The 16,692-nt window shown below is 35.3% G+C and overlaps 1 non-coding gene across 1 annotated transcript; it reads left to right on the forward strand.

The window, feature by feature from the left end:
- Positions 1–13,042: 13,042 nt before the first annotated feature.
- On the forward strand, positions 13,043–13,149 carry LOC139846209 (small nucleolar RNA R71). Its single transcript, XR_011758940.1, has one exon. It is a non-coding gene; the product is annotated as a small nucleolar RNA R71 (small nucleolar RNA).
- Positions 13,150–16,692: the final 3,543 nt, after the last annotated feature.

The raw sequence follows: 16,692 nt of genomic DNA on the forward strand, positions 1-16,692 counted from the left end.
CTTCGTTTTCAAGATTTGGAATGCGGATTCATGTTCGGTCGCCCAAATGAATTTCTTTCCCTTGTGAGTCAATGCGGTTAGAGGACGTGCAACCAAAGAGAAATTTTCGATGAATCTACGATAGTACCCGGCGAGACCCAAAAATTGACGAATGTGAGTAGGAGTAGTAGGAGTCTCCCATTTGCTAATGGCTTCGATTTTCGTTGGATCGACTTTAATACCTTGGTCACTTACAACATGACCAAGAAATTGAACTTCCTTTAACCAAAATTCACACTTGGAGAATTTGGCATAGAGTTGTTCTTGTCTTAAAAGTTCAAGCACAAGTCGGAGATGTTGTTCGTGCTCTTCTTCATTTTTAGAATAAATCAATATGTCATCGATGAACACAATAACGAATTTATCGAGATACGGTTTGCACACGCGGTTCATAAGATCCATGAACACCGCCGGTGCGTTAGTGAGACCAAATGGCATGACAAGGAATTCATAACTACCATAACGAGTTCGGAAAGCGGTTTTGGAGACATCTTCCCCCTTAACCCTCAATTGATGATAACCCGAGCGGAGATCGATTTTCGAATATACACAAGACCCTTGTAGTTGATCAAAGAGGTCATCGATGCGAGGAAGAGGATATCGGTTCTTAACCGTCAATTTATTTAGTTCACGATAATCGATGCACATTCGTAGGGATCCGTCTTTCTTTTTAACAAACAAAATCGGAGCGCCCCAAGGTGAATGGCTAGGTTGGATAAAACCACGATCAAGTAGTTCTTGGATTTGACTTTGCAATTCTTGCATTTCAGATGGAGCGAGTCTATATGGTGCAAGCGCTACGGGTGCGGCTCCCGGAATAAGATCGATTTGGAATTCAACCGGTCGATGAGGCGGAAGACCCGGCAATTCGTCGGGAAATACATCGGAATAGTCACTAACAATTGGCACATCATCGATGTGCTTCTCATCGGACTCGACTTTCTTAACATGGGCAAGGATCGCAAAACAACCCTTACGGAGTAGTTTTCTAACTTTAAGGCACGAAACGAGGTTGAGTCTGGTGCAACTCTTATCGCCATAAACAATCAAAGGTTCACCATTCTCGATAGGAATTCGGATTGCGTTAAGATCACAAAGAATGTGAGATTTCGTTTTGACTAACCAATTCATACCGATTATTACCTCAAAGCTTCCTAGTTCCATGGGTATCAAGTCAATTTCAAATTCCTTACCCAAAATGTTTAACGTACACCCCCGGTAATATGTGTCGGCACTTAATAGTTTTCCGTTAGCCACTTCAATGGTATAAGTGGTATCTAATGGAAGAGGTGGAGTGCTAAAAGAATGAGTCAAAGTCTTGGATACAAAGCATTTATCGGCACCCGAATCGAATAAGCAAGAGACATAAGAATTGTTGAGAAGAAACGTACCCGTGACTAGTTCAGTGTCATCCCGGGCTTCCTCGGTGTTTATGTTGAAAGCTCGGCCGCGCGTGTTGGGGTTATCTTTCTTCTTTGGGCATGCATTTCTATAATGACCTGTTTGACCACATTCGTAACAAGTGCCCGTCTTTGGTGCATTGGGCCACTTTCGAACAACGGGAGTGGCACTTTTACAATCGTTGGCCTTATGACCAACTCCTTGGCACCGGTGGCAAATTAACTTACTACATTCGCCAAAGTGATGTTTGTTGCATTTGTTGCAAAGAGGTAGGTTCCCGGCATAACCTTTCTTGCCGTCGGAGATGTAAGGCTTCTTAGCAAAGTTGTTGTTGCTTGATTGGGAGGGTTCCCACTTTCTTTTGTTGCCGCCCGATTTATCCTCGGCCTTAGGTGCCGGAACTACGATTTCGTCAACCGTTTCAATTAGTTGGCGAGCCATGTTCATAGCGGCTTGATGAGTAGTGGGTTTGGATGACATCACCCCTTGTTTGATGCTTTTTGGAAGACCGAGCATGTAGAGCTCAATCCTTTGAGATTCGGGGTTAACAAGATTAGGACACATCAAGGATAGTTCGGCGAAGCGTTGATTATAAGCTTTAAGATCGTTTCCGACCGCTTTCAAAGCTCTTAGTTCTTCCTCAAGCTTTCGGGTTTCTTCGCGCGGAAAATATTCAACAATCATCTTTTCCTTTAGATCGGCCCAAGAGAGGGCATGAGCTTCATCGGTACCCACCGATTGAACATAGGTGTTCCACCATGTTAGAGCAATTCCGGAGAAAGTGTGAGTGGAGTATTTGACCTTGTCTTGATCCCGGCAACCGCTTATGCTAAAGACGGCCTCAGTTTGTTCAAACCAACGAGTAAGCACAACCGGTCCCCCGGTTCCATCAAAAGTGTGAGGTTTGCACCCCATGAAAGCTTTATAGGAGCATCCCTCGTTTGAGTTTCCGGCTCCATTGTTGTTGTTGTTGTTGTTGTTGTTGTTGTGGTTGTTATTATTATTGTTGTTGGATGAGTGACCGGCCATGGCCGCATCTACGGCGGTAGCTATCATCCGTTCGAGAGCTTGTTCGGGAGTTTCATTGCGGCGTACACGACGAGGAGCCATTGTTCCTTCAAGACACAAGAATATCATTGATTAGTATTCTCAATAATACTAACCGTGATATAGAATAAAGATAAAGAGAAGAAGTTTTTTTTTTTTTTTTTTTTTTTTTTTTCCTCGACTCGCCTTAAATTCTTTATGTTATAATGCCGGAACGTTCATATGAGTCACCGTAATATAATCCCGGAAATTATATTACCCTGATTCATATGTGCATTCGACATCATTTCATATAGTCAAGGTGGCGCGTCAATCAAATTAAACAACGTGAGATTAAGATGAACTAAGAGTAGATATGAGTAGAAGCGTTCGAGTATAAATGCACAAGTAGTCAAGTAATTCCTACTTCAAGTCTATATGCCGGTTGTAGTCTAGACTCACCAATGTACCCTATGACTCGAAGTTGACACTAATGAACTCTAAATCCCTACAACCAACGCTCTGATACCATCTGTAGCGACCCGACCAAATCATGTTTGACGGCGCCGTCTACTTAGGTCCCGTTACGTGGTCATAAGTCTTTAAAACAACGTTTGACCAAAAGATATGTCGCATTCATTTCAAATGTAAAGATTGTTCAAAGTTTACAAGAATAGTTCCACCACAACTTACGATACAAAGTTTTAAGTACAAATGAAACTGATGCGACACAATTTAAAAGTAGCCAAAAGACGCTCCATGTATGCATATATACTCGACATCCAATGCAAGTATCAAAATAATGAGCGGAAGCATGTATCATGTATCGTTCAAGGACCTGAGAAAAACATAGAAATCTGTCAACGAAAAACGTTGGTGAAATCATAGGTTTAAGTAAGTAAGTACAAGTGAACCACAAGATTTGCATCAATGAAATAATAGTAATACATTCCAAAAGTTTGTTTCACGAGCACCCAATTATCAATGCTTAACATTTCCTTCCATTGAACCCCATCACTTAGTGCTAGAACATACACTGTTTCTCGAAAATATATTTCATTCGTAAACGGTAGCGAACCGTTTGAATGAGGGTTTGTCAAACCCATATGGATCCATACAACATAAGTTCTCGCTTACACCCGGCAAGTGTAACTAATGATAATCGAATTGAGGATTTTGTTCTAAACTCGTATGTAGAATGTTTGTTTTCCTGTACTTGTGTTCACTTAGTAAAGAAATGTTTATGTTTTCTCATCCCAAATGTAAGTTCAAAAGAGTAAAAGTGGGACTATGATCTCACCTTGAGTGCACGAGTAGTAAAGTACTTCGACAAGTAAACGTGTGCAAAGAACAATGCTAGTCTTGACCTAAACAAATAGGTCGTATCAATAACGGTAAACACGATAGGTCAAGGATGTTCAATTAGTCCTATGGCTCGTTACGACTCGATTATGAAGCATGTGAGTCAAATTGTCAAGTTTCATGCAAGATACAAGTATAGAATCATGTTAGAAAGATTGCATAATTAATTGGTTAAGTTTGACAAAAAGTCAAACTTGGTCAAAGTCAACGAAAAAGTCAACACGTTCGGGTCGGGTCCCGGACTATTTTTCTATGCTAATTATTCATATACAAGTGTATTAAAACAAGTTTCATGTGAATCGGAGGTCCGTAGGTCATCAAACATTTCACGTGAAATGGGACGAGGAGGTCAGAATCTGACCAGGCACATCTGCGCGCCGCGCGGGGATGGGGCGCGCCGCGCCACCATCTGTGCAGGTCTGTTTCTGTTTTTCCCAAGTATGCACGAGCCAAAATCAATTCTAACACAACAATTGACCCGCAAACACTTATAATGCCTATCATATATCGTTGGAAAGGTATTTTGACGAGGAATACAACTAAGCACTTATGGTCCAACAATAACATCATTTACAATAGCCGAAATCTCATCAAGCGAACAATAAAAGTCCATTTTCAAAGTTTCAAGTTCATCAATCGCATTTTGAGTTTCGGGAAACCAATTCACACATATGATATGCCGTTTTGAAGGTAATCAAGCATACAATCCAACTAAATACTTACTAATAATAATCCATGGCATTCAATGCATCAAAAGTCCATTTCAAGTTCATCAAACCCTAACCCAAATTCACCAAAATCAATAATCAAGTTCATGAAGTTTTCTAAGGCAACATACACATCAAATTGAAGCTAGTGATGCTAGTAACACAATTAAAACATCAACTTTTAACATCTAACAACATATGATCATCCAAAATTCAAGAACAACACACCAAAATTCAAGTTCATGCTAGTTACACTAAAACAACGAGATCGAGCATATAAATCATATATTCATGTTAGACTTGAGCCATAGACACTAATTAACACTTTTATAAGTTAAAAACATCAAGAACACAAAATCTAGTGATTTTAGAAAGTTACCCAAATGAGATGAAGTTGGTACCAAAATGAAGAGGATGAAGAGAGGATCACGAATATGTAATTTATTTGGTTGCTAGCTCCCTAATCCGGATTTAGATGATGAATGAATGAATTTGGAAATTGGGTGTGTTCTTGCTAGAGAGAAAGAGAGAGAGAGTGAGAGATGGTTGAATGGTGGTAATTGGGGTTTGACCCTTTGACCTAGTCAAGGGTTTGATCCCTTGTCAAGTTTAGTCCCTCAACTTTCGCTCGGGTGCGTGAATTACCTAAACGAGATAATTTAAAACGCTTATCAACGGGAGATGTTATAAACATATAACGGACTTTATATTAGTATAACGGAAAAGTAAATGGAAAAAGGCGGGATGTTACATCACACTCGTGTTCAAAACATAAAAGTAAGTAGTACAAGATGTAACAAAGTATATGTTTTCTCAGCCCACGATTTAAAAGTATAAAAGTTGTTGAAAAGGTGGGACTATGATCTCACCTTGAGTGCACGAGTAGTAAAGTACTTCAACAAGTAAACGTGTGCAAAGAACAATGCTAGTCTTGACCTAAACAATAGGTTGTATCAATAACGGTAAGCACGATAGGTCAAAGATGTTCAATTAGTCCTATGGCTCGTTAAGACTCGATCATAATAGCATGTGAATCAAATTGTCATGTTTCATGCAAGGTACAAGTATAAAAACATGTTAGAACGATTGCACAATTATTTGGTTAAGTTTGATTAAAAGTCAACTTGGTCGGGTCAAAGTCAACGGAAAAGTCAACGGGGTCGGGTTGGGTATCCGACAATTTTTCTAAGTTATATAATCATATATGAGCATGTTGGCCAAGTTTCATGTTAATCGGAGGTCCGTAGCATAGCAAACATTTTTATGTCAAATGACCAAAGCAAACAGCCAGTTTTAGTACAATGGGACGGCGTCCCAAATGGCTAGACGGCGTCCCACAATGAAGGGTGGGACGGCGTCCTGATATCCTAGACGGCGTCTAGGTTCAAAAGGTGGGACGGCGTCTAGGAGGTTGGGACGGCGTCCCAAAAAGGCTTACAGGTCCTGTTTGCAGAAAACACAAGGCACGAGCCAAACTTCAATCAATCCTAGTTTATGATCCGCAAACAATCAAGACATGTATTTTATATCACCGGAAAGCTCTTTCGACAAGGAACACATCTAGATACATTTCCTAAATCAAATTTATCATTTTAGACAACAAAAATCTCGTCGAAAGTTCGTTAAACGTTCCAAAACAAGGTTTCAAGTTCATCAATTGCAATTCAAGTTTCGGGAATCCAATTTATACATATGATATGCCGTTTTGAAGGTAATGAAACATGTAATACAACTAAACACTTATCAATAACATTAACAAGCATTCAACGCATCAAAAGTTCGTTTTAAGAGTTGTCAAACCCTAACCAAAACCTCAAAATCACTAATCATGTTAATGTAAGGTTTTCGTGTAAATCCACACACCAAAACGAAGCTATTGAAGTAACTAACACTTTGAACACACAAACATTAACATCTAAACACATTTCATCATCCAAAATCAAAGATTAAGCATACACTTTTCATTTTCAAGCTAGTTACACCAAAACATCAAGATCGAGCATACAAATCATATATTCATGTTATACACGAGCCATAGACACTAACTAACAACATATCAAGTCAAAAACATGAATTTGAGAAATCTAGAGTTTTAGAAATGTTACCCAAAATCGGTGTAGTTAGTATCAAATCGTAGAGGATGACGAGAGGATTAAGAATATGTAGTCGGATTTGTTGTGAGCTTCCAAGATCAAAATTAGATGATGAATTTTGTGTTTGTGTTCTTGAGAGAAAAGGAAGAAAGAAAAAGAGAAAGAAGATGGTGAAATGAAGTGTGTGGTGGTGAGGAGTCACTAGTTAGCCAAGTTTACCCGAGTGGCGAGATTAGTCCCTCAAGTTTGTTGTCGGGTGCGGGAAATAACCAAACAAATATTTTTAAAACACAAGTTAACGAGAGATGTTATAATCGAGTAACGGGATTATCATGAACACTAGTTAACGAAGTGCACGAGTATAGGTGACAAAGGATGTTATTTAAAAAAAAAAGACGGTGTTAAAATAATTTAACGGAAAAACGCGGGATGTTTCACATAAAATTCAAAATTAATATTAAAAAATTCACACTAAACTTAAAATTTGAAATTTGAAATGCATAAAATTAAAAATTCATATTTTAAAAATTAAAAATTCACACCAAACTTAATTTAAAAATTCATATAATAAAATCACACCAAACTTATATTATATTTTTCAAATATTTACAATTTTAAATATATTGTTTTTACAAAGTTTACAATATTAATTTAAGAATTATATATTAATTTTAAAAACATGGTAAAAATAAAATTATAAATCTTTTTGGATTTTTATCCCACTTTAATCAATCAAATATTATCAAAAATATGCGCCCCTCTTTTCGGTAAAGTAATTTCGGTTCCAAGACCAAATTTAACTCATGACGAATTTTTGAAATATTTTGGGTTGATTGATTAAAGATATTTATACCTTAAGAATAAACGTTAAATTTCGCAGTGATGTAATAAATTTTTGTATGATATCAATAATTTCGGTCGCCAAACCTAATTTTATTCAATACCAATTTAATACTTTTTAGCGAACAAATTAGCGTTTATTATCAAAAGGTTAAAAATAAAAATAAAAACTGTACAGACTTACCTGTGAGATAGTATTCTTAGTTATATGATCTATCACATTCATAAGATAGTCGGTTTAATTGGTTTTCCATGGCTACATAGGCGTAACCTCGAGCATTCAGTGTTTTTTCTTCTAAACATATGAACGGTCCGTCTCTGCATAAAGTAACAAATTCGGTATTTGAATAGGTTTGATTATTTGAACATTTACCTCCATGTGACCATTTTCCGCATTTGTGACATCTTTCAAGGTGTCGTGCTCTTCTTTTCGCTGCGGATTTTGATTTTCCTTTACCAAATTGTAACTTATTATCTTCGCATCTGGATTCTTTTCTTACTCCGTCCAATCTTTCTCTGATTACTGATACTATTTCACTCAGAAGTGTGTCATTATTACGTTTAGTGATCAAAGCGTGTAGCATTAGACCATGGTTTAGTTCACAGGCAGTCTTCATTTCCTAAAAAAAATAAAAATTCAGAATGGGGGGAGAAGACTAGTTCTTTAGGGTCTGCTAGGGAAAGACCATTCGGGTTCCATTTTCGAGAACTACACGAAAACAGACAATCTAACTCTAATAGAAATACGTATTATCCTTTAAAGACTTGATTCTCCCCACACTTAGTTAGCTGTGGTATCGAAATTGTGATTAACTTCATTGTCGAATTCCATCGGACTATCTATGTAGTGTTTAACTCTGTGACCATTAACTTTAAATTCAATCCCATTTGAATTTATTAATTCTATCGTTCCGTATGGAAAAACTCTTTTGACTATGAATGGTCCAGACCATCTTGATTTCAATTTTCCAGGAAATAGCTTGAATCGTGAATTGAAAAGAAGAACTCTGTCTCCTTCTTTAAATTCTTTTGAACTTCTGATTCTTTTATCATGCCATTTCTTCGTTCTTTCTTTATAGATTAACGAATTTTCGTATGCTTCATGTCTTAATTCTTCTAATTCGTTTAGTTGACTTAACCGTAGACGTTCTGCTTCATGTAAATCAAGATTACATGTCTTCAAAGCCCAAAATGTTTTGTGTTCAATTTCTACTGGATGATGACATGCTTTACCATAAACAAGTCTAAAAGGTGTGGTTCCAATTGGAGTTTTATAGGCTGTTCTAAAAGCCCAGAGTGCATCCTCCAATTTAATGGACCATTCCTTCGGATTTGATCCTACGGTTTTCTCTAAAATATGATTTAAAGCTCGGTTGGTATTTTCAACTTGTACACTTGTTTGTGGATGATATGCGGTGGAGATTTTATGAGTTACTCCATATCTTTTAAGAACTTTCTCAAGTTGATTATTACAGAAATGAGTACCCCGATCACTTATTAAAGCTTTCGGTGTTCCAAACCTTGCAAAAAGACGTTTTAAAAAGTTGACTACAACTCGTGCATCGTTAGTTGTCAGAGCTTGTGCTTCCGCCCATTTAGATACATAATCAATGGCAACGAGAATGTAGAGATTATTATGAGATTTTGGAAATGGACCCATAAAGTCAATACCCCAAATGTCAAATACTTCACATACTTGGATAACATTTTGTGGCATTTCATCACGTTGACTTATTTTTCCGGCCCTTTGACAAGCATCACAGGATTTACAAAGAAGGTGTGCGTCTTTGTAAATTGTGGGCCAATAGAATCCAGCTTCATAAACTTTTCTTGCTGTTAGTTGAGGCCCATAATGCCCTCTTGTTGGTCCTGTGTGACAATGGTTTAAAATTTTACTAGCTTCATCTCCAAATACACATCGGCGTATTATTCCATCGGGACAACTTTTAAACAGATGTGGATCTTCCCAAAAATAGTGTTTTATATCACTGAAGAATTTCTTTCGTTTTTGGTACGATAATCCTTTTTCAAGGAATCCACATACTAAGTAGTTTGCATAGTCTGCAAACCATGGTATTTCATTATAATCTATCTTCAATAGATATTCATCAGGAAAGTTGTCTTGTATGGCCGATTCATTTAGAACTTCTAATTCAGGATTTTCAAGACGAGAAAGATGATCAGCGGCGAGATTTTCTGCTCCTTTTTTATCTCGGATTTCAATATCAAACTCTTGTAAGAGTAAGATCCAACGGATTAATCTTGGTTTGGCATCTTGTTTCGAAAATAGGTATCTAAGTGCAGAATGGTCGGTATAGACCACCGTTTTAGCTAGAACGAGATATGATCGAAATTTGTCAAAAGCAAAGACAATAGCAAGGAGTTCTTTTTCAGTAGTTGTATAATTTGTTTGTGCTCCTTGTAATGTCTTACTAGCATAATATATAGGTTAAAATCGTTTTTCAATCCTTTGTCCTAAAACGGCTCCCATTGCAAAATCACTTGCATCGCACATTAATTCAAACGGTAGATTCCAATTTGGTGTTATCATGATCGGCGCATTAGTGAGTTTCTCTTTAAGAATATTAAACGATTTGATACACTCATCTGAAAAGATGAATGGAGCATCCTTTTCTAGGAGTTTATTCATAGGAGTGGCAATTTTAGAAAAATCTTTTATGAAATGTCGGTAAAAACCGGCATGCCCTAGAAAACTCCTAACTCCTCTAACATTGGTGGGATGTGGAAGTTTAGCAATTACATCTACTTTAGCTCTATCCACTTCAATTCTTTCTTTTGAGATTTTATGTCCAAGAACGATGCCTTCTTTAACCATGAAATGGCATTTCTCCTAATTAAGTACTAGATTTGATTGTTCGCATCTAATAAGCATTCGTTCCAGATTAACTAGACATGATTCAAATGTATCACCGAAGACTGAAAAGTCATCCATGAAAACTTCCATGCATTCTTCTATCATGTCGTGAAAAATCGCCATCATGCACCTTTGAAAGGTTGCAGGGGCGTTGCAAAGTCCAAATGGCATGCGTTTGTAAGCAAAAGTACCATAAGGGCATGTGAACGTGGTTTTCTCTTGGTCCTCGGGTGCTATTGGAATTTGAAAATATCCGAAAAATCCATCTAGAAAACAATAGTAACTATTTCCGGCTAATCTTTCCAACATTTGATCAATGAAAGGTAAGGGAAAGTGATCTTTTCTGGTGGCGTCATTTAATTTTCTATAATCAATACACACACGCCATCCTGTTACAGTCCTAGTAGGAATAAGCTCATTTTTCTCATTTGTAATGACAGTCATGCCACCCTTCTTAGGCACGCATTGAACTGGGCTTACCCATGGACTATCAGAAATTGGATATATTAAACCTGCATCTAGTAGTTTAATAATTTCTTTTTTTAACTACATCTTGCATATTAGGATTTAGTCTTCGTTGGCGTTGCACATACGTTTTATGACCTTCTTCCATAAGGATTTTATGTGTGCAATACGAAGGACTTATTCCTTTAATATCATGAATCTTCCATGCAATGGCTGGTTTATGAGCTTTCAACACAGAAATGAGTTGTAATTTCTCATTTTCAGTAAGAGAAGACGATATTATTACAGGTAATTCAGATTCACCATGTAAATAAGCGTATTCCAAATGGTTTGGAAGTGGCTTTAACTCTAATTTCGGAGGTTCTTCTATTGATGATTTATATCGATATCTGTCTTCTTCTTTTAGCATTTGAATTTCTTCTGTTGTTGGTTCATATCCATTAGCCATTAGTGTAGCTAATATTTCAGCTTCATCAATTGGTTCAGTTCCTTCTCCTAAAGAACATTCTCCTGTTCCTTGTAATTCTGAAAATTCTTCTAATAATTCTGCATGTGAATCTATAGTTTGAATATAATAACATGTATCATCTGCAGATTGTGGTTGTTGCATTGCTCTATCAACTGAAAAGGTAACACTCTCATCCTCTATACTTAGGGTCAATTTCTTACCGAACACGTCTATCATTGCTTTAGCCGTGTTTAAGAATGGTCTTTCTAATATGAGAGGAACTTGAGAATCTTCTTCTATGTCCAGAACAACAAAATCTACTGGAAATACTAAAGTACCAACTTTAACTAGCATGTTCTCCATTATCCCTCTAGGATATTTTATTGATCGATCGGCTAGTTGTATACTTATTCTGGTTGGTTTCAATTCTCCAAGGTCTAGTTTAGCGTATAGTGAATACGGCATTAAATTTATACTAGCACCTAAGTCTGCTAATGCTTCTATTAAACTAAGACTACCCAGAAAATATGGAATTGTGAAACTTCCTGGATCAGATAGTTTTTCTGGTATCTTATTCAACAGCACTGCTGAACAATTAGCATTCATAGTAACAGCCGAGAGTTCTTCCATTTTCTTTCTATTTGAGATTAGATCTTTCAAGAATTTAGCATATCTAGGCATTCCTGAAATCACATCAATGAAAGGAAGATTTACATTTATCTGTTTAAACATATCCAAGAATTTGGATTGCTCGGCTTCAAGTTTCTCTTTCTTCATTTTACTCGGGTAAGGAAGTGGTGGTTGGTATGGTTTAACATAAGGTTTAGCCTTAACTGTGTTATCTTCATTAACCTTTTCAACTACCGGTTCTTTTTCCTTATCTTGATCAGGTTGTGGTTCTTGTGGAGTAGGAATAGCTTCATCAGAAGTTACAGGTATTTCAGGTGGTTTAAGTGTTGTACCACTTCTTGTGGTAATGGCTTTAGCTGTTTCATTCCGGGGGTTAGCATTTGTATCACTAGGTAGACTTCCCGGTTTTCTTTCACCTATTAACCTTGCTAGGTTACTTACTTCTTGTTCCAAGTTTTGAATAGAAGCTTGTTGATTTCTAAATGCTTGAGCATTTTGTTCATTAGTTTGTTTTTGAGATGTGAAAAACTGCGTTTGAGTTTCAACTAGCTTTGTCATCATATCTTCTAAATTCGGCTTTTTATCATCGGTTTGTGGTGGTTTGTTTTGAAAATTAGGTCTTTGCTGGTTGTAAGTATTGTTAGATACTTGTTGATTGCTAGGACCTTGTTGGTTGTTGTATGGAACATTTCGATTATAATTTTGGTTTTGATTGTAGATTGGTCTTGGCGGTTGATAATTATTTTGATAATTATTTCCAGGCCTTTGGTTTAGATATGAAACATTCTCTCTTTGTTCCATTGTTAATTCAATACTGAGACAATCTTTTGTCAAATGTGGTCCTCCACACTGCTCACAACTAATTCGTATTGAGTGAATATACTTAGTCATCTTTTCCATTCGTCTCTCGACAGCATCTATCTTTGCGAAAATGGAATCTAAGTCATGGCTAGAATCGGCTCTAGCTGCTTTAGATGATCTAACGATATCTTTTTCTTGGTGCCACTCATGTGAGTGGGAAGCAGTGTTATCAATAATTTTATAAGCATCAGTTTCGGTTTTCTTCATAATGGAACCACCAGCTGCTATATCGATGTCTTTTCTTGTAGTGATGTCGCATCCTTGGTAGAATATTTGTACTATTTGACAGGTATCTAAACCATGTTGCGGACATCCTCTTAATAACTTTCCAAATCTTGTCCATGCCTCATATAGAGTTTCATTCGGTTTCTGTGTAAACGTAACAATTTCTCCTTGAAGTCTTACGGCTTTAGATGCAGGAAAGAATTGTTTAAGAAATTTTTCAACTAAAACGTCCCATGTATCAATCGCCCCTTCAGGTAACGATTCCAACCAATCTTTGGCTTCTCCCTTTAAAGTCCAGGGAAATAACATGAGATATATCTGTTCATCCTCCACTTCTCTTATTTTAAATAGTGTGCAGATCCTATTAAAGGTACGAAGATGTTCATTTGGATCTTCCTTCGGTGCACCACTAAATTGGCATTGATTAGTCACCATGTGTAGAATTTGTCCTTTGATTTCATAATCTGGCGCATTAATGTCAGGATGAGTAATTGCGTGACCTTGGCCAGTGCGTTTAGCTCTCATTCGGTCTTCCATACTTAAAGGTTCCAGATTCTCCATAATTGAATTTGTTGAATCGGAATCACTAGAGGATTCTGATTTAATGGTTCGTTCCTCAACAATCTCTGTTTGAATGATTGGTGGTTCCGGAGGAAAAATTAATGGTTCAGGATCTATGAATCGTCCCTGAATATTCTCCGGATTCTCAATTGTGAGGTCGGGTTCAAAAAATAGATTATCGGAAATTTGAATTGGAGTACTTGGTCGACTGGATGACGATTCTAAAGAAAAATCAACGGCGGTAATATTTGCTAAATGTCTTGATCTAGTTACAGGTGGTGAACGTACAAAAGGTGGTGAACGTCTTGCTCGGTGCATTCACTGAATATCCTATTAGTTTTTAAAAAGGAAAGAAAAATTATATAAGTTATCCAATCAATAGACTTTTCTGATTTTGCCCACGTTTCGAATAGCCAAAAGATGCAGCAGAGGGGCAGGATTCGTTTGGTCTTAATATAATTGAGGACTGTTTGGCTCCAATAACCCGGTCCACGTACAAATCCAACTATTACTACGAACCAGAAAATTTTGATGTCTACCAATTTAACCACTTAAAATAAATTTTCGTAATTTTAAGAAATTTAGAATAGAAGTAGAATAAAAATCTATGTCCTAAAAACTAGAATAGCGAGAAATAAGAAAGAAAAAGAGGGTGTCGGAAAAAATCGAAAAATAAAAATAAGAAAGAAAAAGAGTGACTTGTAGAACTTAAAAACACTAGACTAACCCAACCTTATTACTATCACTAACTTAAAATTATAATCGCAAATTGAGATTACTAATTGGAATGATAATTGATACATAGGTAAAAGGTGTCTAAAAATATTAAAGCTTACAAGAAAAACTATATCCCAAATGGCAATAACTTAAAAAGAAACTAAAACTTAAAAAGGCGTCGCAAAATTCTAAAGTACCTAAATCTTAGTCTAAAGAAAAAGCACTTAAGGAATTTTACGGCAAAGCCTAAAAATCTAGAAGTAAAAAATAACTATGGCAAAAACTAAGTTTAAAACTAAAACTAGCGAAAAATACAAATATTACGCTAAAACAATTAAAAAGGGCAAAATATAAAAATATACTAAAAGTTGTAAAAAGTACAATTTTTATAAAAATATTATTTTTATATTATTTATTTTATAAAACTATTACTTTTATATATATAAATAAAACTAATTAAAAATAATTATTACAAATTAATTAAATCTTAAACTAAATAATTAATTAATTAATCCTAAATACTAATTAATTAATAATAATAATTAAAACTCCGTAATAAATGCCAAATTAGGGTTGCTGTGTGCCCGTGTCAGACGGCTCCGCGAGTCTCGGTATTTTCTTCTTCAAACTCCGCGAGTCGCGGGATATGAAAATTCAGATGACAGGCTGGTTTCGACAGGTTTCGTTTTACTTTTTTTTATATATTTTCTGTTTAAATATTTAAATAAAATATTTATAAAAACTAAATAAAAACTTATGTTTTAAAAACTAAAATAAAAATAGAAATACTTTATAAAAAAAATCTTAAAAATAGATTTATATATATATTAAATTTTTTTTTCGGTTTTTTTATGTTTTAAATAAAAATATTTAAATAAAACTTATATTTTTATAAAATAAAAAATAAGAAACTTTATAAAACTTAAATATTTAACAAAATCTTAAAAAAAATATATAAATTTTTGTTTTCTTTTTATATTTTCGAATAATTAAAAACGTATTTTTACAAAAGTGAATTTTAATAAAAGTAAACTAAAAATAAATTTTTTTTTTTTATTTAGCGTTGCGCTTCCGGCTTTTAAGTTTGATTGCTCCCCGGCAGCGGCGCCAAAAATACTTGATAGTTAAAGCTAAGGGGTATAAAATACTATTAAATTTTAGCAGGAAATACTATTAAATACGATACAATTTTACACAAGATATTTATTTATTTATAGAATGGATATACTTAAACCTTGCTACAACACTTATAGGCAGTGTACCTAAGCGTACAGTAGTGTAGTTTTTAGTTAGTCCGGTTCGTTCCACAGGGAAAATCTTTAAACAAAGCTTAACGCTATATTAGTTTACTTTTTATAAAAATACAAATATATATAATATTATTATTATAAAGGGGGTTTTTACCGTTTAATGACCGGTTTGTCGATTTTAAAAACTTTAGTTGCAGTTAAAACAAAATGTAAAATATTAAATAAATAAAAGACTTAATTTAAAGATTAAAGTAAATAACGATAATGAAATTGCGATAAATGAAAGTGCGATAAAATAAACTTGCGATAATTAAAAAGTACGATAATTAAAAGTGCAATTAAATACAATAACAATAAAAATGCGATAATTAGAAGTGTAATTAAATATAAAATAAAGGAAATTAAATATGAAATAAAAGAATTATGCTTATTTAAACTTCCGTAATCATGATGTTTGACGTGTTGATTTTAGTTTTATGCCCATGGGTTAATTGTCCTTCGTCCTGGATTATTTAATATGTCCGTCTGGTTTTTGTCCATAACAGTCCATCAGTCATAAATATAAAGTACGAGTGTCCTCGTCAAATTATCCTTATATCCGAAGTTAAATATTCCAACTAATTGGGGACTTAAACTGTAACAAGATTTTAATACTTTGTTTAATAATTACACCAGGATGTCGACTGAGTGTAACCCAAGGTTTTAATACTTTGTTAACAATTATGCCAAGTGTCCTTGTACATAATTTCACCCCTGTTTTAATAATTCTAGTGGCTATTAATCCATTCCCGTGTCCGGTTAAATGAACGATTATTCGTACATATAAATACCCCGCCCATCGTGTCCGATTGAGTGTATATGGTAATTTATGGGTACGTCCAATTATAAATCTTTATATTAACATTAACAAACTATCATTTAGTTAAACAAATATAAAGCCCATTAATAGCCCATAGTCTAATTTCCACAAGTGTCGTTCTTTTGTCCAAACCCCAATTATGGTACAAAGCCCAATTACCCAATTTTAGTAATTAGCCCAACATCATGATTACTTCGAATTAAATAAGCATAATAATAACTTAGCTACGAGACATTAAATTAAAAAGGTTGACCATAACTTACAATGATTAAAAATAGCGTAGCGTTACACGGACAGAATTTCGACTTACACCCTTACAACATTCGCTAACAT

The sequence above is a fragment of the Rutidosis leptorrhynchoides genome, chromosome 4, assembly GCF_046630445.1.
Source record: "Rutidosis leptorrhynchoides isolate AG116_Rl617_1_P2 chromosome 4, CSIRO_AGI_Rlap_v1, whole genome shotgun sequence".
Lineage (NCBI taxonomy): Eukaryota > Viridiplantae > Streptophyta > Magnoliopsida > Asterales > Asteraceae > Rutidosis > Rutidosis leptorrhynchoides.